Source organism: Castor canadensis, chromosome 8 (genome assembly GCF_047511655.1).
Source record: "Castor canadensis chromosome 8, mCasCan1.hap1v2, whole genome shotgun sequence".
In the NCBI taxonomy this organism is placed as follows: Eukaryota; Metazoa; Chordata; class Mammalia; order Rodentia; family Castoridae; genus Castor; species Castor canadensis.
The window spans coordinates 129,039,969-129,062,109 of NC_133393.1; the positions used below are offsets into that span (position 1 = coordinate 129,039,969).

At 35.3% G+C, this 22,141-nt stretch overlaps 1 long non-coding RNA gene across 2 annotated transcripts in view; it reads left to right on the forward strand.

Annotated features, from left to right (window-relative positions):
- Nucleotides 1–22,141, forward strand: part of LOC141425558 (uncharacterized) — a 143,093-nt gene that overhangs the window by 53,286 nt on the left and 67,666 nt on the right. The window contains exons 4-6 of one of the 2 annotated variants that reach the window (XR_012450534.1): nt 574–652; nt 10,129–10,187; nt 10,995–11,209. This is a non-coding gene — a long non-coding RNA (uncharacterized lncRNA). Of the gene's footprint in view, nt 1–573; nt 653–10,128; nt 10,188–10,994; nt 11,210–22,141 lie in introns of those variants that run through there. The other variant, XR_012450533.1, reaches the window with a different exon arrangement.

Below are 22,141 nucleotides of genomic sequence, written 5' to 3' on the forward strand. Positions count from 1 at the left end.
TGCATGCCTGTTTTCATTACTAAATTGTTATAATTTATAAAGAATAAAAATAGGTGAAACATGTTCTCCTTCAGAGGAATCCTTAATATTTTCAAGTAAAACTCCGAACTGGATCTAGATTACAGACAGCTGCCTCTGTCCAATGACAATTGAACACAGCTGCTAAATTCAGCATGCCTTTACTGGAAAACAGGGGCTTCCTGCACAATAGCAGGCTATGTGCTGCCAGTCCCCAGGATGGACTCAATTTCTGAATTGCTGCACAGCGGCCCTGCTGATCCTTAATCTTCATGAATACAACATTGACATGTGGCCAAGACTGTCAGAGGATTCATTTTTCAAGGGAAAAAAAGGAATACGAAGAAAGAAAGGGCTCAACACAACATGTTAAAACATATACTGTGAGGCAAAATTTTTGAGATGGGGAAAAAAATGACTCAGTAACTACAGGCCATCCCCAACATACAGATGGTTCATGTCCTAAAAATTGATTTCCAGAGTGATTATTTGGAAATTTGAATGTGTTTCTCCATAGAAACGGTGTTTTACTTTCAGTGGTGTTCTCTATTTTAGGCTACGAAATCTTTTTCAAACAAGAACATGTATGCCATTTATATTACAACATGGATCTTAACGTCAGGATCACAATTTGGTGAGTCAGCTTTCTGCCTTTGTGACATGATACTTGAGATAATCAATATATAAGGAAAAAAGGTTTGTCTTTGCTCATGGTTTTAGAGGTTTCAGTCTGTGGAAGCTTGAGCCTGTTGTCTTCTGGACCTGCAGCATGGTAAGTACATCATTTTAAAAGTGGGAAGAATATAAGATTTGTTCAATTTATGGAACCCAATGATAGTGAGAGGATGGGGCTGGGTTCCTAAGTCTCCTTCTGAGGCACATTTCCAATGGCCTTACTTTCTCAAACTAGGTTCCACCTTCTAAAGATTCCACTACCTCCTAATAGTGCCAAGGACTAGGAACTACATCTTCAACACATGGACATTTGGAGGACAGTCAAAGGCCAAATTACAATACGAATGGTGTTTGGGGATTTGGGTAAAACTGTCAAGAGTCTGCAGATTAAGAGAGTCATAAGAGGGAAAGGCATTGAGCTGTATGGTAATGATCTATCTAAATTTAAAATAGAACCTTCCAACACTCCAACACTGCTCTATCAGTAATTTCTTATATCTTAGAGAGTTAAGGACTGAGGCCCTGGAACTCATCTTTGTCTATGTGTCTTGGATCTGTTGAGTTTGTCCAAAGCAAAGTAACTGGATAGGAACAAAAATTCTTTCTTTAGAAGAAAACTAGCTTCATCTATTTTCTTCAGCATTTAGGTTCATTATCACTTGTGATCAAGTGCTTGGCATCATCATTGCTGGAACCTGTTTGCTTTCTATAGGCAGTTTTCAACATCTCACAGGAGTCTCATTTCTTCTATAATTCAAAGTTTCCTATTAAACCTCCCTCTAAGTTCCTGATGACAGGCTCTGTTCCCAGTAAATAATCAGGCCACCAGTTCCTGGCCTATCTTCATAGCATACATTTCCAGGTTTCTAATGATGACTAAGACCACCTCCATCATAGTTCTTACCACCTACCCTACTACCATGAAAGTGACCTTTCAAAGAGTTCTAGAAACTCAACCATTATAGAAAAATGTTCATACAAAGCAATATAATATAAGTAGGCACCTGCTCATATTTCACTCAAAAGATTCAAAAATGTCAGTGTTGTAGTTGTGTGGAAGGCCTAGACTGGCATGAATGGAACCTTCTCAGGCAATGCTCTGGTGAATCCTGACTCTATCACTCCTGCTCACTTCTTATGAAGGACACAGGGAGTAATCTACATCTTTTTTCTTTTCAATTCTATTATGCTGCTGCTTCTTTGGCTTGCTGATGGTCTGGGAGCTCCTCTCTTCTGTTGTAATTCCAGTATTGATGATTTTTTAAAATTCAAGGGGCTAAAAAGCAAAAAAGAGAGAAACTGATGGGAGGTTTCTGTGGTCTTTTTTCTCACTTTTCCCCCACTTAAACTCTGTAGAAGAAAACAAAGACATGTAGGAGGTAACAGTGGAATTCAGGGTTTACAAAGAACAAATTAAAATGAGGTTTCTTCATTCAGAAGAAACCCAGATTTGAAGGACTCAGACAATAGTATGCTTTAAAGCCACTTGTGCTTGCCTTCTTTTTCTGGATGATTCTCTTTGTAGACTATGAAGAAGAAGAAGTTTGTTACAGAATAATTGTGATCATTGGGAGGAAATGGTGATTCTGATTCTGTTACTCAATTTTTCAAGTGAAAATAGAGAGCACAGCTATGAGTAGAATAAGGCCGATGCTACAATGAAATTACAAAATGGTCATTAAGGCAAATAAGCAAAAATGTCTAAAAGACCCTTTGGCACCCTGCAGGACTGGTTTGAGTTAATACAGACTCACTCTGCTAGTCAGATCTCAGAGTGCAAGAGAATGAATCTATTTCCTGCCAAGACCCATTGAAGATCATACAAGGATTAGAGAAAATATTTCACTTCCAATGTAAAAGAAAGAGGTGAAAGAGGTGGCAACTTGTCTCTGGGTCACAGTGTAAACCATGGTCCTTAGGTATCATGTGCTTTAAACACACAATGAGTATTCTTCACAGGAACTTATGTCTCTGACACAAAGAAGAGAGGATGGAAGTCCCAGGAGGTTAAAAATAACTTGTTCAACCCTGGTGTGGTGATTATGGTGGTCCATGCCTATAAATCCACCTACCCCGGAGGAAGAAGTAGGAGGATCACAGTTTGACACCAGCCTGGGCAAAAACATGAGACCCTATCTGAAAAACTGCCAAAGCAAAAAGGGCTGTGGCTATAAGCCCCCACCCTTAATGCCAGCAGGACTCACCTCCAGCCTTCAGGTTACAATCAAAAAAGGTTTTCTATTTATTTAGGTTATTGTTTATGCAATTTTCTTATAGTTAAACCTGATCCTAACTGGTACAATTGCAAGGCAGCCAAGGGAGAAGTTCAGAGCGCAGACTCTGGTGCAGAATATCTGGCTTCAAATCCTAGATCTACTGCTGTCTAACTATAACATTGGCCAAGTTACTTACCTCTTTTTGCCTTCATTTCCTCATATGTAAAACTTAAATAGTACTTACTAGTTTAAAATGTTTTGATGAGGTGTAAGTCAAAGTTTATAAAGGACATTGAACTGCACCTGGCATATAGTAAACATTATTTACCAATTTCTGACTCCAAACTGGATCCTTTCTCCCTCTTGATATTATGGAACCAATAACAAAACTGAACACCAATTGAGCAGAGAAGAAAGATTTATGCTTGGGCAAAGAATAAGAGAGGAATGGAGATAACTTAGAAATCAGCTTCTCTTTGAACAAAGGCCTGGAATTCTTTTAAGGGCAAAGTAAGAAGGGAAAGGTATTAGATAGTGAATAAGAGGATTATGCATGACTTTTCCAGGCAAGGGGTAGGTCCATCTTGGAGAAAAGGAACTAACTTCCTTTAATCCTGATATGGATGGGGTCCAGTCTGGTCAAAAGCAGACCAGACCAAGACAGCACTGGTGTGTGGGAGGCATTACAAGGCATTCTAATAGAGGTGCAAGTGAAGGGAATGCATAATCTATTCAACAAAATAATAACAGAAAATTTCCCAAATCTAGAGAAAGATATTCCCATACAGATGCAAGAGGCCTCCAGGACACCAAACAGACCAGATCAAAATAGAGCTACTCCACGACATATCATCATTAAAACAACAAGTTCAGAAACTAAGGAAAGAATATTGAAGGCTGTAAGAGAGAAAAAACAAGTAACATACAAAGGTAAACCCATCAAAAATCACAGCACACTTCTCAACAGAAACATTAAAAGCAAGAAGAGCATAGGGTGAGATCTTCAGGGCACTGAATGAAAATAACTTCAACCACAGGATACTCTATCCAGCAAAACTATCATTCAAAAGAGATGGAGCAATAAGAGTCTTCAATGATAAGCAGAAACTAAAACAATATGTGACCACAAAGCCACCACTACAAAAGATTCTGCAAGGGATTCTGCACACAGAAAGTGAAACCCAACTTAACCATGAAAAGACAGGCAGCACCAAACCACAGGAAAAGAAAAAGCAAGACAGTAGAGAGTAACCTCAACTTAGGTACACACAATCAAACCTTCAAACAACTAAGACAACTAAATGACAGGAATCACCACATACCTATCAGTACTAACGCTTAATGTTAATGGACTTAATTCACCCAACAAAAGGCACCACTTGACAAAATGGATTAAAAAGGAAGATCCAACAATTTGTTGCTGAGAGGAGACCCATCTCACCAACAGAAATAAGCATAGGCTTAGGATGAAAGGCTGGAAGAAGATTTACCAAGCCAATGACCCCCGAAAACAGGCAGGAGTAGCAATACTTATCTCTGACAAAGTAGACTTCAAACCTACATTGATCAAATGAGATAAAGAAGGACATTCCATACTAATAAAAGGGGAAATAGACCAAAAGGAAATAATAATAGTCAATCTGTATGCACCCAATGTCAACGCACCCAATTTCATCAAACATACCCTGAAAGACCTAAAAGCATATATAAACGCCAACACAGTGGTTGTGGGAGACTTTAACACCCCATTATCATTAATAGATAGGTCATCCAAACAAAAAATCAATAAAGAAATCCAAGATCTAAAATATGCAATAGATCAAATGGACCTACTTGATGTCTACAGAACATTTCATCCAATCTCTACACAATATACATTCTTTTCAGCAGCCCATGGAACCCTCTCCAAAATAGATCATATCCTAGGGCACAAAGCAAGTCTCAGCAAATACAAGAAAATAGAAATTATACCGTGCATACTATCTGATCACAATGCAGTAAAAGTAGAACTCAACAACAAAAGTAAAGACAAAAAACATGCAAACAGCTGGAAAATAAATAACTCATTACTTAATGAAGAATAGATCATCAATGAAATAAAAGACGAAATTAAAAAGTTCCTGGAAGTCAATGAAAATGAAAACACAACCTACCGGAACCTATGGGACAGAGCAAAGGCTGTTCTTAGAGGAAAGTTTATAGCCATGAGTGCATATATTAAAAAGACTGAAAGTCCCAAATCAATGACCTAATGATACATCTCAAACTCCTAGAAAAACAAGAACAAGCAAATCCCAAAACAAATAGAAGGAGAGAAATAATAAAAATAAGAGCTGAAATCAACGAAATAGAGAACAAAAAAACGTACAAAGAATTAATGAAACAAAAAGTTGGTTCTTTGAAAAAATAAACAAGATCGATAGACCCCTGGCAAACCTGACTAAAATGAGGAGAGAAAAAACCCAAATTAGTAGAATCAGGAATGCAAAAGGGGAGATAACAACAAACACCATGGAAGTCCAGGAAATCATCAGAGACTACTTTGAGAACCTATATTCAAATAAATTTGAAAATGTTAAAGAAATGGACAGATTTCTAGATACATATGATCATCCAAAACTGAACCAAGAGGAAATTAATCACCTGAATAGACCTATAACACAAAATGAAATTGAAGCAGCAATCAAGAGTCTTCCCAAAAAGAAAAGTCCAGGACCTGATGGATTCTCTGCTGAATTCTATCAGACCTTTAAAGAAGAACTGATACCAACCCTCCTTAAACTGTTCCGTGAAATAGAAAAGGAAGGAAAACTGCCTAACACATTTTATGAAGCCAGTATTACACTTATCCCAAAACCAGGCAAAGACACCTCCAAAAAGGAGAACTATAGGTCAATCTCCTTAATGAACATTGACGCAAAAATCCTCAACAAAATAATGGCAAACAGAATTCAACAACACATCAAAAAGATTATTTGCCACGACCAAGTAGGCTTCATCCCAGGGATGCACGGGTGGTTCAACATACGAAAATCAATAAATGTAATAAACCACATTAACAGAAGCAAAGACAAAAACCATTTGATCATCTCAATAGATGCAGAAAAAGCCTTTGATAAGATCCAACACCATTTCATGATAAAAGCTCTAAGAAAACTAGGAATAGAAGGAAAGTACCTCAACATTATAAAAGCTATATATGACAAACCTACAGCCAGCATTATATTTAATGGAGAAAAACTGAAACCATTCCCTCTAAAATCAGGAACCAGACAAGGATGCCCACTCTCTCCACTCCTATTCAACATAGTACTGGAATTCCTAGCCAGAGCAATTAGGCAAGAAGAAGGAATAAAAGGAATACAGATAGGTAAAGAATCTGTCAAAATATCCCTATTTGTAGATGACATGATCCTATACCTTAAAGACCCAAAAAACTCTACTCAGAAGCTTCTGGACATCATCAATAGCTATAGCAAGGTAGCAGGATATAAAATCAACATAGAAAAATCATTAGCATTTCTATACACTAACAATGAGCAAACGGAAAAAGAATGTATGAAAACAATCCCATTTACAATAGCCTCAAAAAAAATCAAATACCTAGGTGTAAACCTAACAAAAGATGTGAAAGACCTCTACAAGGAAAACTATACAATTCTGAAGAAAGAGATTGAGGAAGACTATAGAAAGTTTAGAGATCTCCCATGCTCATGAATTGGTAGAATCAACATAGTAAAAATGTCGATACTTCCAAAAGTAATCTACATGTTTAATGCAATTCCCATCAAAATTCCAATGACATTCATTAAAGAGATTGAAAAATCTACTGTGAAATTTATATGGAAACACACAAGGCCACGAATAGCCAAGGCAATACTCAGTCAAAAGAACAATGCAGGAGGTATCACAATACCTGACTTCAAACTATAGTAGGCCCAAAAACAGACGTGAAGACCGGTGGAACAGAATAGAGGACCCAGATATGAAGCCATACAACTATAACCAACTTGTCTTTGACAAAGGAGCTAAAAATATACGATGGAGAAATAGCAGCCTCTTCAACAAAAACTGCTGGGAAAACTGGTTAGCAGTCTGCAAAAAACTGAAACTAGATCCATGTTTATCACCCTATACCAAGATTAACTCAAAATGGATCAAGGATCTTAATATCAGACCACAAAATCTAAAGTTGATACAGGAAAGAGTAGGAAATAATCTGGAGTTAGTAGGTATAGGTAAGAACTTTCTCAACGAAACCCCAGCAGCACAGCAACTAAGAGATCGCATAGATAAATGGGACCTCATAAAACTAAAAAGCTTCTGTTCATCAAAAGAAATGGTCTCTAAACTGAAAAGAACACCCACAGAGTGGGAGAAAATATTTGCCAACTATACATCAGACAAAGGACTCATAACCAGAATATACAGGGAATTTAAAAAACTAAATTCTCCCAAAACTAATGAACCAATAAAGAAATGGGCAAGTGAACTAAACAGAACTTTCTCAAAAGAAGAAATTCAAATGGCCAAAAAACACATGAAAAAATGCTCACCATCTCTAGCAATAAAGGAAATGCAAATTAAAACCACGCTAAGATTCCACCTCACCCCTGTTAGAATAGCCATCATCAGCAACACCACCAACAGGTGTTGGCAAGGATGCGGGGAAAAAGGAACCCTCATATATCGTAGGTGGGAATGTAAACTAGTACAACTACTGGAAAAAAATTTGGAGGCTACTTAAAAAGCTAGACATTGATCTACCATTTGATCCAGCAATACCACTCTTGGGGATATACCCAAAAGACTGTGACACAGGTTACTCCAGAGGCACCTGCACACCCATGTTTATTGCGGCACTATTCACAATAGCCAAGTTATGGAAACAGCCAAGATGCCCTACCACTGACGAATAGATTAAGAAAATGTGGTATCTATACATAATGGAATTTTATGCAGCCATGAAGAACGAAATGTTATCATTTGCAGGTAAATGGATGGAATTAGAGAACATCATTCTGAGTGAGGTTAGCCTGGCCCAAAAGACCAAAAATCGTATATTCTCCCTCACATGTGGACATTACATCAAGGGCAAACACAACAATGGGATTGGACTTTGAGCACATGATAAAAGTGAGAGCACACAAGGGAGGGGTGAGGATAGGTAAGACACCTAAAAAATTAGCTAGCATTTCTTGCCCTTAATGCAGAGAAACTAAAGCAGATACCTTAAAAGCAACTGAGGCCAATAGGAAAAGGGGACCAGGAACTAGAGAAAAGATTAGATCAAGAAGAATTAACCTAGAAGGTAACACACACGCACAGGAAATCAATGTGAGTCAAATGCCCTGTATAGCTATCCTTATCTCAGCCAGCAAAAACCCTTGTTCCTTCCTATTATTGCTTATACTCTCTCTACAACAAAATTAGAAATAAGGGTAAAATAGTTTCTGCTGGGTATTGAGGGGGTGGGGGGGAGAGGGAGGAGGCGGAGTGGGTGGTAAGGGAGGGGGTAGGGGCAGGGGGGAGAAATAAACCAAGCCTTGTATGCACATGTGAATAATAAAAGAAAAAAAAAAGAATCTCTCTGTACAGCTATCCTTAACTCAGTTAGCAAAAATGCTTTGTCCTTCTTATTATTGCTTATGTCTTCTCTTCAACAAAATTGAAGAATAGGGCAGAACAGGTTCTGTCTGGAAGTGATGGAGGTGGGGGAGAGTGGGAGGGGGCAGGGGACAGGGAGGAGAATGGCCAAACATTATATGCACAAATGAATAAATGAATAATAATAAAAAAAACCAAGGGATTCTAATAATATGATGGGTTAACAAGGTCCTTTGGGATAAAACTGGTTTTACACAGTTGTATCCTACATTCTGTTTACAGCAGCAGCCATGATCCTGGATATCATTATGGCCAATTAGCTTGGGTGTCTGTGTGAAACAGATGCTGGGTAGCAAAAAGGTTTTGCAAAGGGTTTGATGGGGTATTTGCAAAGTGGTGTTGGGTTTGTTTGATTTTTGTGTGTGTGCACACATGGAAGTGTCTTCTAAATTACAATTATTTTAATTCTTCAAAGTAGTAATTTTAATAATTTAAATTTTTTCTTTTGAAGTTTTATAAACTTTCCAGCTATCCAACATTTATTTTCAAACATAAATAGCAACATGTGTGTCATATTATACTTCTGTTTTGGGCTTACTGAAAATTGTACTTTCCATGAACAATATATATGTAAATATTGTATAAATATTACATGTAGACATATATATGCAATAAAGAAATATAAATAAATATACGTATATATATATATATATATATATATATGCTATCAAGTTCAATGTTTATGATATGGCAGTGTTTGTGAGTGACTTTCACATCTACTGTCTTGTTTTGATGTTTTGTCTGAGTACTACTGAAGGCCTGATTTGCTAGATGAGAAAATGAGAGTTACTGACATATTGATCATTACATAGCTACTGATGCACTTGGCACCAAACCCATATCTTCTGATATCAAATTAGTGTAAGTTTTTAAACTACATGTACAATACTGTGCTATATAGCAATTTTACATAATTTTCTTCTGCTGAAGATATAATACTGTCCTTTCATAAGTAACCTCTGGTTGGTAAAATGAGTTCAGCTTTTTTTGCTTGTTTTGGTTTGTGTTTTTTTTTTTTTTGTTTTTTGAGATAGGGTCTCAGTATGCAGCTCAGGTTGTCCTTGAACTTACTCTGTAGCCAGACTCTCCTTGAACTTTCTATCCTCCTGCTTCAGCTTCCCACGTTCTGGGATTATAGAAGTTATCTTTAATAAGTATTTAACACTCATTTAAAGCAAGATATAAAAAGGTACAAGTAATGATTGATCTAATCAACATACACATCATGTTCAGTTTTCCAGATTCTCTTACAATTTAAGTAAGGCATGAAACCCAGACCTGCTCAATGGGATTAAAGTAATTATGTAAACATGTTACTTATTTATTTATTTGACAGTACTGGGGTTTGGACTCAGGGCTTTGTGCTCGTTAGGCAAGCACTCTACCACTTGAGCCACACCTCCATGCCTCTGGTTATTTTGGAGATTAGGGTCTCACTTTTTTACCCAGGTCATCCTGGACCACAATCTTCCTATAGCTGGGATGACAGGTGTATACCACCACACCTAGCTTTTTTCTGTTGACATGGGTCTCATGAACTTTTTTTGCCTAGGCTTGCCTTGGAACCACAAGCTTCCTGATCTCAGCCTCTCACATATCTTGGGATGACAGGTGTGTATCACTGCACTCAACTATTAGTTAAGGTGGGGTCTCTTGAACTATTTGGGGGGCTGGCCTTGAAATCTGATGCTCCCTGATCTCAACCTCTCATATAACTAAGGTTATAGACATGAAACATTGGCACCCAGCTATCAAAACATTTTTATATGTTTCTCTATAAATATCCTGTTTGAAATCCAGCCTCCAATTGTTTTAGCAGAAAGGAAGTAGTCAGTCATAATAAAGATGACAAGGGTGTCAAGTAAAAGGAGAAGGGAACACTGCTTATAAATTTGGCCACTTGAGGGATTGGATGGTAACAAAAGTTAAAATAGTATGGAGTTTCATAGTGATGTGGTTAGCTAGTTAATCTATTGAATATTTTTTGATATGCAAATCATGGAAGAAAATTGTAGCATCACTTAGTGATGTCTGTCAAAATGCAAAATGCAAATACCTTTTACAGCCAGCACTTATAATACTTAGAATCTGTTCTTAGCAGCATTGAAATAGAGAAAATTAGAAGTGACTTAAATTTCTCTCAGTAATGGAAACATGCTGCAGATGAGACACAAAATAAGAATGCTGGCATAGACTTAAATGTACTAAAATGGACAGTTATCCAAAACATATTCTTAAGTGAACAAATTTAAAACATCAAGATTCAAAACAATAAATGCAGTATATTTTAGTTATATATATGAAAGGCAAAATATATAGGGTGGAAATACAGGAAAAAATTGGAAAGATCCAAATGTCCAAGAATAGAAATTGGGTCACGGGTAACCCTTTGTATCCTTCTATATTTTTGTACAATAGTAATGTGCATGAGTATTAGAAGTTATTTAAAGAGAAAGACGTGATGGAGGGGATCATCGGAAGGAGGGACTGGGAAAGGAAAGGATGCTGTGGCATGAGGAGAATGGAAGAACCCACCAAACACTCTTTTGAAAGAGGAGGAAAGAAGGAGAGAAGGATGGGAATATAATGAAGCAGGTGAACTTGTTCAAGGTATACTGTATGCATGTATTAAAATCCCCTTATGTTGTTTATGTATGATGAATCAAAGGAAAAGAAAGAAATCTGAGAAAAGAATGAATGGTAGTGAAAAAAGTAGATATAATTCTATAGAAATTAATTTTGAAAAATATGTCAAAGGCAAAGAAACAGGACTTCAGATTTACAATTTTTAAAGATGAAGTACACCACTTATGTTAATTGGAAAATACCACATTCTTTCCATTCTTAGATACAGGGTTGTGTCCTTCTATTTTAGTGATTCTGAGATTGGAATGCACTTTATAATCTATTAAAGAAGTGTAGACAATTGGCATTGACTTCCATGAGTCATCATGAGACATTATTCACCAAAATCCTATTTAGACTAAATTTTCCACTTGAAGTCTCTGAAGCTTGCTTGCATTCCTTTCAGACTGTTTTTTATCCCTCCCTCTTTCCATTTTCCATCAAGGTTAACATTGGCTCATTGTATTGCTGGCCCTTTCTGCCCAGTAGGCATTTTTTTTGTTTTAACTTTTTTTTGTGGAGGTACTGAGGTTTGAATTCAGGGCCAAGCATGCTACTACTCTACACTGACTAGTGGGCTTCTGTTCTCATGTATCCTATATTAAGGATGAGGACTCTGACAGTCCAGCATTTCAAGATTTCCATATTAGATTTCCTGTCTTGGAATGCATACACACACACACGCAGATGTATGCATGTATGTATTTTATATTGACATAAACTATGCTATTTATATTCCATAAATTATATATGTGATATATTATTATATTATATACAATTACACATACATATTTCACTGTTTTGAATGTACATAAAGGCTATTATAAAAACATGGAAACAGTTAACAGAAAATAAAACATTAGTGAGGATGTAGAAAAATTACAATCCCCATGCATTTTGGGGATGCAGTTGCTGTGGAAAATAGTATGTTAGTTTCTCAAAAAATGAAACATAGAAATGTTATATGATCCAGCAATTCCACTTCTGATAATATACTAAAAGAATTAAAAGTATACCTGTGCTCACAGTGGCATTATTCACGAAAGAAAAAGTAGAATTAAACTAAATTTCCACTGACAGATAATTAAAAAAATAAAATATGCCAGGTACATCTATAAAATGGAGTACTATTTAGCCTTAAAAAGGAAAGCCATTGTAACACATACTCTAACATGGATGAACTTTAAAGAAATAGCTCAGTTCTACAAGGACACATATGTCTGGTTCCACTTAAATGAAGTAGGGATGGCATGGAGGTGGTTGTTAGAGATGGAGAATGACTTACTGTTTAATGGGTCTGAAGTTTGTTTGGGAACATAAAGGATTTCTAGAGATGGATGGTGGTGATAGCTCCACAAATGCTGCCTATTGCTGTCACTGAGGTATACATTCAATGTGGTTAAGATAGTATGTTTGTATGTTTTATCACAATAAAATAAATATGCATGGAGTAATGGTGCAGCCAGCAATTGAGGGCATTTTCAGATATGATGAAATGATAATGATTCCATAGAAAAAGGGGAGTACAAGCCTTAAGAGCCAAGAGAGCCTCAAAACTGTAGGGCCTGGCCTGGAACAAGAAGAAAAACACATCACAGTCAAGAAAGGTCAGAGACCGCAAGGACCTGTATGTTCACAGATTCATGAATATGAAAATAAGGACTTTCTTTCTGTGTAGCATCTTTTTTTTATTTTTGGATTAACATAATAATTGAATATGTTTATGGGAGAGGATGTGACATATTTATACAGCATATGTTGGCTAATCATTTAATCAGGGTATTAGGATATCCATCATCTTAAACATTTCTTTGCAGTGAGAACATTCAAAATTCTCTTTTCTAAAAATATACAAAACACAATTGTTAGTTAAGTTGAAAAATGGAAAGTTAGCCCCACAGAAAAACATAATAGGCTTGTTGGCAGTTCCAAGTGCTCACTTGAGAATAAAAATTTAAAGTACAAACTGTCTACTTGTGTTACTTATTCCAGGAATGTTCACCTATTTGGGTGTAAAAAAGAAGAGTTATGGTTGAACTATTCCAATGTCAATGTTATGCAATTTTAGAACAATTGAGAGAAAGAGGCAAGTGAAGGAATAGAAGATCATATACAAAATAAAGAGATTAGTAAGGGGGTGAACATGGGTTTTCTTCATTTGTGAAAAGGGAATAATAATAGACCTTATCTCACGAAGTTGTGGTTACTTGAATGTAATACATTTAAAACATTTTGCACAGTATTACTAGCCCTCAGAAGGAACTCGTTAAATGTTAACTATTGTTACTATCATATCATCATGGATTTAAAACTCTATGGTACACAGTAAAGGAAATGCAGCAGGTGGAATCTGACGAAAATGAGAATGTAGTGGGTCACTGTATGAGTGGCATGAAAAGTTCAGTGAAAAAGAAAATAATTATACTGAGGATTCTTGAGTAAATAAGCCATAGAGATAATTGAACGAATGGAAGACTAAAAAGAGATTAGTGGGTAGGTCAATGAGGTGAGTGATTAAGTAACATAACCTGATAGCACAAGTTTCACATGAATAAGAGATTGCTTGGAAACCTTCAATGTAGAGAAAGTGGACGTCCACTTCTAAGGACCATGGTCTGAGACAGAAAAGAGAAATGACTTTGATTTCATTTGAAGAAAAGCACTTTCCTCAGTGGCAAACTCAACTTCAATAAAATAATAGATGTGAATGGAAAATCAGAAAAAGAGTAAGAATTTAAAGATGTTCACTGATTTCTTATTTAGAATTCATCAGATCAGAGTAACAGGGTATTAAAGGAAAAAATGCCTTCTTTTTATGGGAAACTGAACCAGATTAGCAGAGGTTTATCAGATTACAGGGTAAAGATGACCAAAGGACAATCACCTCTATTTTGACTTCTGTAAATGGTACTGTGACAGAGGCATTTACTTTTGACATGTGGACAAGTCAAGCACTCAGATGCAGTGAAATATCAGGAATCTAGCTGCTGCTACTTGGGTCAAGGTAATTAGCAATTTAATCATGATTACCTTGTGTGTGTTTTATCTATTGGATTATTTTTAACTCTGACTATATCGATATCCAGTCTTCTCTTTGAACAGATTATGCATGCTTCCTGAGCAAAATACTATTCCTTTACTTTTAATATTTTAATAACTAAATTATTGTATAATTTAAAGAGTAGATGTTCAATGTTTTTTCTTACATTGATAATTTTATTACTGGAGATGTAGAAGAAGCTAGTTTATCAGCTTTAAGTATATACTTAGCTGTGTATGTATAAATAATATTTATATGACAGGAACCTAATCTCTGTTTTGAATCTAGGTATGCTAACATTTTATTCTGAGAAAGGAATATGGGATAGAAAATAATCCTCATACCAGACTATAGGTTTAAGTCGAAATGAAATATGAAACCATGTAGTTGCCTTTTTTCTTGCTCCTTTTTTATAAAGTCCAAGTTTGAAGGGTTGGAGGAAGAATAATGTTCCTTGAAGACTATCTTCTTCAATGCTTAATGGTTCATATCAGTCTTTTTAGTAACCAAGGTACTGCAAGCTATTTTATACAAATGTCTTTGACACTAGATTCTCTACAGTTGAATTCATTCTCGAAGTTGAAACATCTGTTTCATCACAGGGATTGACCTTGATACAACAAACAGAAAATTTATTTATGGCACTTACTATTTTTCTAATGACTTGGTAACATTTTGTTTAGACTTTAGCCCCTAGATTATTATGTTTCTAGTCTTTGGACTCAATCCCTTTAACCACTTTTGCACAAAAAAACCATAAGCATTGAGTAAAGATAGCACAATAAGTGGATGAAAGAGTAAACATCTTAATATAAATATTCCAAAAATGATTTAACCATTTTTTATCAGAGTACTCTATTCCCTCAGACATCCCATCAAACAAGACAAATATGAATAAGGCCCTTAACAAAAATATTTGACCATTTTGTAAACCTTATTTGAAAATTGGAAGTACTTTTCATCTTTGCATTTTTTGGTTCTATTTTCTTTAATGTGAAAACCGTACAGGACTGGGAGCATGGTTCATGTGGTAGAGCACTTGACAAGCAAAAGTGAGCCCTGAGTTCCATCATCAGAAACAAACACACACACACACCAGTATATATCAGTCTGATAATTGAGAATTCATTTTTTCCTTTTTCAAAAGAACTTCAATATCTACTGAAAATAATTATTTCCTTCATTTTAAGGACACTTTGATGTTTAAGGACACTAACAAAAGTTTGATTAAATATTGCATGTATCCTTAGTGTATGCAAAATCTATCACTTTCTGGAACAGTTACATTTTTTTGTGATACTGGGGTTTGAACTCAGGGCCTAAACTTGAGCCACTCCGCAGCGCTTTTTTGTGATGGTTGTTTCCGAGATAGGATCTCATGGAACTATTTGCCTAGGCTGGCTTCGAACCACAATCCTCCTGATCTCTGCCTCCTGAGTAGCTAGGATTACAGGTTTGAGCCCCTGGAGCCTGACTCATTTCTAATACTAGAATGTAACAAATAAAGAATATCAGCAACTGGACAATTTATCTTTAAAAAGAAATAAAAATCTACAAATTCTTGAATGACTGCTTTTAAAAAGTTATCGTAGCCCAGACATGGCAAAATCACTGATATTCTAATGGAAATCATAGTAAATATTCACCACATACCTCACACCATAAATACAGCAGCTCAAGAAAATAAACTATATAATTTCAACCTTTTTAAGCCTTATAAAGCTATCATATGTGAAGAGACCTTTAAGGTAACAGTAAACCAATTAGCTCACATTAAATGCCTTATAGATTAATAAATAACCCAAAATTTTTGTTAGAAATGATAATAGATACCTCACCATGCTGTCAATTTTGCTGCCTCTTAGCACCCCAAATCTGTACTGAATGCTTAGTGCAAAAGAACCTATAATTGAGCTGTGGTTTTGTGAGTTTGATTTGAAGGTACCTTAATAAATGGATTAGATGTTTTCTTTTCCTTATTTTACTTAGTGAGTATTTAAAAGGTTCTTTTAAACTGCTGAATAGCTTTGAAAAGAACTGAGGTTCTTTATTTTCAAAAGCAAAATGGTCTTCCTTCACTTTATCAGACACTCCTACAATTAAAAATCAAGGAAAGCCATCTAGAAGAGCATTTAACAGCAAAGGAAATCACTTTGTAATTATTACAAAATTGTTATTTATTAAACCAGGCAATTATATTTTAGACTGAATTTTTGAAAGTACTGCTAACATTATTGTGTGTAGGTCTAAAGAGGAAAGAGCTTTGGGAGACTGAAAATGGAAACACTTGCTCATTTACTTTCTTTCAATAAAGTATTTACATGTAGAGTAACCCACTTGACCACAGGCCCTGTGAGACAAGTGCCTGCATTCTAATTTTACAGTTGAGAAGACTGTGGATGAAATGATTCTAGTAACTTTTTCAAGGTCATGCAGTTGTCACTGGGAGAGCTGGGATCCCAGTGAAGTACTGATGCCCGATGTCCTTGTTTCTTTGTCAGGAAGCTAAGCCTCATTCTATGTAAACTATTAATGTAGAAAAAGTGTCTGAATGTGGAGCCCTGCGATTAACAGAAGACCTACTGAACCAAAGTGTACAGGTAAGTATTTCATTGTTGTGCCAGGCATGATGGCACTCACTTGTAACTCCAAGCACTTGGCAGACTTAGGAAGGAGAATCACAAGTTCAAGGCCAGCTTGAGCTATATAGCACTACCCTGTCTCAAAACAAACAATGAGGAGTTCATTGCATAAGTGTTGGATAATAAGGTTTTGGCATCTTTTTGTGCTGCAATATGGTTCTTCTTTAGGCCTGTCAACAAGAATGTTATCTGAAGTCAGTGATTCAAGCACTGCACAGAACCAGTAAAAGAATATCTGCCCTATATCAAACTGTCTGCTTCTGAGACTTTCTGTTTCACAGTATTTACTCGAAAGTGAACTTTGCCAGAAATATAACAGGCCTTGCTCAATAATCGGAAACTCAGCGTTTCCCATGGTAGCTACACTTATCACAAGGAAAGTTACAACAGTAAACCTGGTCCCCCAAACTGGCTCTCCTCTGCCCTTTCCAATAAAACATATCTACCTCTCACGCATTTAAGTTTTCTTAATTGTTTATTTATTTATTTTTCCTATCATATCTATTAATGTTTCCTATAACAAAAAAACGAATTGCACACAATTTTTGCTCTCAGTAAAATGCAAAATCTGTCTTATATATTTCTGTATAACATACTGCCTAAGCCCTTAGAGGTAAACTACCTAAGCCCTTAGAGATAACATAACCACCATTTTATCCCATCTCACCACATTGGGGAAGAATTTGGTTATATCTGGTTGGGTGATTTTTTGCCACATGGTATCATCAAAAGAACTGATTCCAGTTCATGAATCAGTTATGCTCTGCAGTATGCTTAGTGTTCTACTCAAATGCCTGGTACCTTGTTGGAAACAGGTGGAAGGCAGGGCTCAGCTGAGTCCTTCTTTCTCTCTTAGCAATCTCAGAATTTCTTCACCTGTGTTACCTCTAGCTAGGGTCTAAAGGATCCAAGTAGAAACTGCAGACCTCATCTATCACCTTTTCAATATTTCTCACAATTATAATGAATGATGATTGATTTTTATTTAATAAATGAAGGAAGTCAATATAAAAATGTTAACAATACAGTAGTTTTCCCTTATGTACTGTTTAATTTTGTGGTTTTTCTTTCTTGATGTGAAATGTGACTTGAAATATTAACTGTAAATCTCTACAATACAATTCACAGAAAATTGTTTCATAGCATTTTGTAAAGAAATAGCTTTGTAACTGGACTCATACTTTGGGAAAAAATAATAAATTTATCATTTCCAGGTACTGATGTTTGACAGTCATTGGTAATCATTTTGACAAGACATTTGTTGAAATCTTTAGCCAATATAGAATAAAAGTGATCAGGAATAATCTTTAAAGCATGATTATTAGTTTTAACGTTTTGAAATTTGACTAGAAAGTACAAAATATGCTTTTAACATATTTAATTTTCTGCATACTTGGTATGATTAATTATGGTGATTTATAATAGATATTGTTGTAAATTTGGGGGTTTCCTCCATAAACATCTGAAGTGGGAAAGTTTTTGCAACTTTTAATTTATGGTAACATAATACGAAAAAGTTTGTCATGTACAGAAAAGCATAAAGTAGGAATAAAATTTAGTACTATTTGGAGTTTCATACACTCATTGGGGATCTTAGAAGGATGACCTGTACATAAAATGGAACTATTGTAGTAAGAGGGAAAGAGTGACACTGACTACCTTTGAACATAGTAATTGTTTAAATAGTATGAGCCACTTGTTAAAGTTTTCTTAATAGAAATATTACCATTTTAACAACCTGCGATATGCTAGAGATTTTTTTAAGTTCATTTGATTTATTCCTAAAGGTAATTGTTGAAAGTAGACTTTGCCTTCATTCCATAAGCAAGTAAACTGTGACTCAGAAGGTGGAAGTGACTTATCTAAAGCCTCAGAGCAACTCAAAAAATCATTTTCCTGGACTTGTGCTTGATTGTGACAAAATAGTTGTATGTCAGAGGTGAGATTTAACATGACATTATCCCAGTAAAGAGAAGATCCTAGAAACTTTACTTCCTGTGCTCTTTGCAACCCTGAATCATATACTCAACTCACTGATTCTGGTTAGCCATTCAAAATATAGAATATTGTCCTTATGAGGCAATTAAAAGAAACTTGGCAAAGTCTCAGGGAAGAGGGATGTATCCATATTCCCAAAGGTAGCTTCTTGTAGGAGACCCACATCCAGAGAGAGGATAGAAAAAACCTAACAGTTGGTCTTTAAACTAGCAAATTGTCTGGTTCTATGTGTACCATCCTTGCCACAATCTGACGCCTCACATTATGTTATTTTATAACCCTTTGCTGACATTTATTTCAACATTATTTTATTAGAAAAATTTTATTGGCCAAAATATCTGACTTGCTTCTAACAAATATAAGGACAAGCTCTGGTTTAAGATAAAGGAAATGACAAATTTAAGTTGCCTTCCCAAAATGAGTTTAGATTTTTGCATCCAACCAAGTTGTCTACCTATTAAAAAAAAAGAAATTAGAAGTCTTTGTGAAAATATAATAGAATCCACAGCATAAAATATAAACCAAAATTTTAAATTATCCAAAATACAAAGGGTAAGGAACATCCGACTCATTCTCAGGAGAAAATATAATCACCAGATATGAACTTTGAAATAACTCAGATGTTTTAACTAAGTATACAAGGATTTTTTAAAAAATATGTTATACTCTATTCAATCAGATAAACTTAAGCTTTCTCACAATGAATGATAAAGTAGGAAATCTCACCAGAAAAATAAAAACTATAAAAGAGACCAAAATGAAAATTCTAGAACTTAACACTACAAGCAAAATTCAGTTGTCAATTACCTGATGACTTACAGAGCTATCAGAGGAAAAAAGACCATAAACATGAAGATTGATGAATAATAATAGTATAACATAAAGAACAGGTGGAAGAAAAATGAAGACACAGGAACATAAGGAATACTGTCCAAAAGGTGAGCATCCATTTGTTTAGAATTTGGAGAGAACAGAATACATAACTGAAGAAATGATGAGCCAAAACTTCCCCAAATTGATGTAAGATGTGCATTTTCTAATGTATACTCCAAATACGATGAATAAAGAGAAAACCACACCTACCCATATTACAGTCAAACAGCTAAGCACAAATAGACATTTAAGAAAGCAGACACAGAAGATGTTCACACAATATATAGAAAAGCAACACTTTGAATGACTGCTTATTTTCCTTCAGGGAAAAACAAACTACAGAAGACAAAAGAGAGAAGGGCATGTTTAAAGTGCCAAAAATACAGGAAAAAACTTTTGACCCATTAATCTACATTCAGCAAAATATCTTTTAAGATTTGTGTTAATCTTAGTGCAGGCTGTCATAACAAAATACCTTTGGTTGGGTGACTTAAACAACAGCCATTTATTTTCTCACGGTTCTAGAGACTGGAACTCCACAATCAAGATGCCAATATTGTCTATGCGGGATCCCTGCTTGGGGTGAATATGGCAGCTTTTTCACTGTGTGTTGACATGGCCACTTGGAGAAGGAGAGACAGAGAGTGAACACACTGGTATTTCTTCTTTTCTTCTTTTAAAGAAACTAAAACTATTGGTTCAAGGCCCTGCTCTTATGACTCCATTTGACACTATTTCCTTCCTCCAAATATAGCCACATTAGGGGCAGCAGCAATTGAATTTGAATTTGGTAGGGAGATAAAGATATAGATAAAAGTATAGATATATTATAACAAGAATGAAGACAACATTAAACCATTTTTAGATTAAAGCAAGCTTGGAGAATTTATCACCATATTTACACTATAAGAAATGTGTATAGGAAGCTGATTAGGTAGAAGGAACATGATATTAAAGAGAAATTTGGGCCTTCATAGAAGACTAAAGAAAACATCAACTTAGCAATCTGAATAATTATAAGTCATTTTTTTCTTACTTTCTTTCAAAGAGGACTGCTGAAAGCAAAAAATGTAACTTTTGTGGGGTTTATAATGTGTTAGATGAAATACATAAGTATAACATAAAAAGGATGGAGGAGCATATAAACAGAACTATGTGTTTGTAAAATTCCTGTATTTTATGCAGATATTTTATGCAGATATGCCAATTATGATTCAGAAAAGTTAATGATGTATGTTGTAATCAATACAGAACCACTAACTTTATGATGTACAGACATCTAGCTAAAAAGGTGCTAAATCCATCATGAAATTAGTCCTTGTGGGGTATAGTGAAAACTCTTGAGAGCATTCTTAGTGCAATGGGAAACAACTAGAGTTCTTTAAGAAGAAGCATGATATGATGGGGTTTATATTTCATAAAATCAATCTGGACACTTGGAGAGAATGGACTAAAAGAAACAGGAGTGAAATCTGAGTGACAAGTCAAGGGACTATTGCTTAGGTCCAAAGAGCAAACAATGTCTGCTTGGATCAGAATGGTTGTGATGAAATTTCAGGATTCTTGGACTGTCCTCCTCTTCTGAACTCCCATGATGTGTTGTTTACACACCTCCTTTACACCATGATAATCCCTTACTCACATTTTAGACTTTTTTGGTAGCAGAAAATAAATCTTACTCATCTCTGTTTTTTTCTCCTGGGTTCTGGGTTCTTCCTATATAGTTGGTAGTCAATGATTACTTATTCAAAGTAAGCAGTTATATAATATTCTCCTCAAATATTCTTATTTTTCCCTGAAAATATACATAATATATCTTGATAAAAATTTTCAGAAAAAATATTTATTATGCTTTAAGCTTTAGATTGTATAAGATTTTTTTTTAAATTGGCTTGAGTTTTCTTTCTTCTCTTAATTCTGCTAAGTGTGAAGTTTATATCTGCTTTTGAGCTAAACCAGTACAAATAAAGCTTCAAGCAATTTTTAAGAGGAGGAAAAATATATTTTTCACTTTCTCATAACTCAAAAGTAACTAGGCCAATTTAATTTACTCTTTAAAGTGGGGAGTTGGGGAGAAATCATAGAGATAGATGTGGAACAAATAAAAGATAACATTTTTCATAAGACCAATGCTGTAACATTTCAATTCCAAGCAAATTTCTTGGAATGTTATAAACAAGAAAAAACAGAAGTTGCAATGAAAATACCTTTCACCCTGAAGGAAAGCTTCTGAAGTTTGACATAAAGGGTCCTAAACTGAGATAAATATTTTTGGGTTTTGAAAGGAAGAACATTTCAGGAAAAAAGTACCTGAGGAAAAGTTAAGAATATATCGAATACAATCTTCGCAAGAAAAGATTTCAGAACAAGATTGACAAGAAGATTGA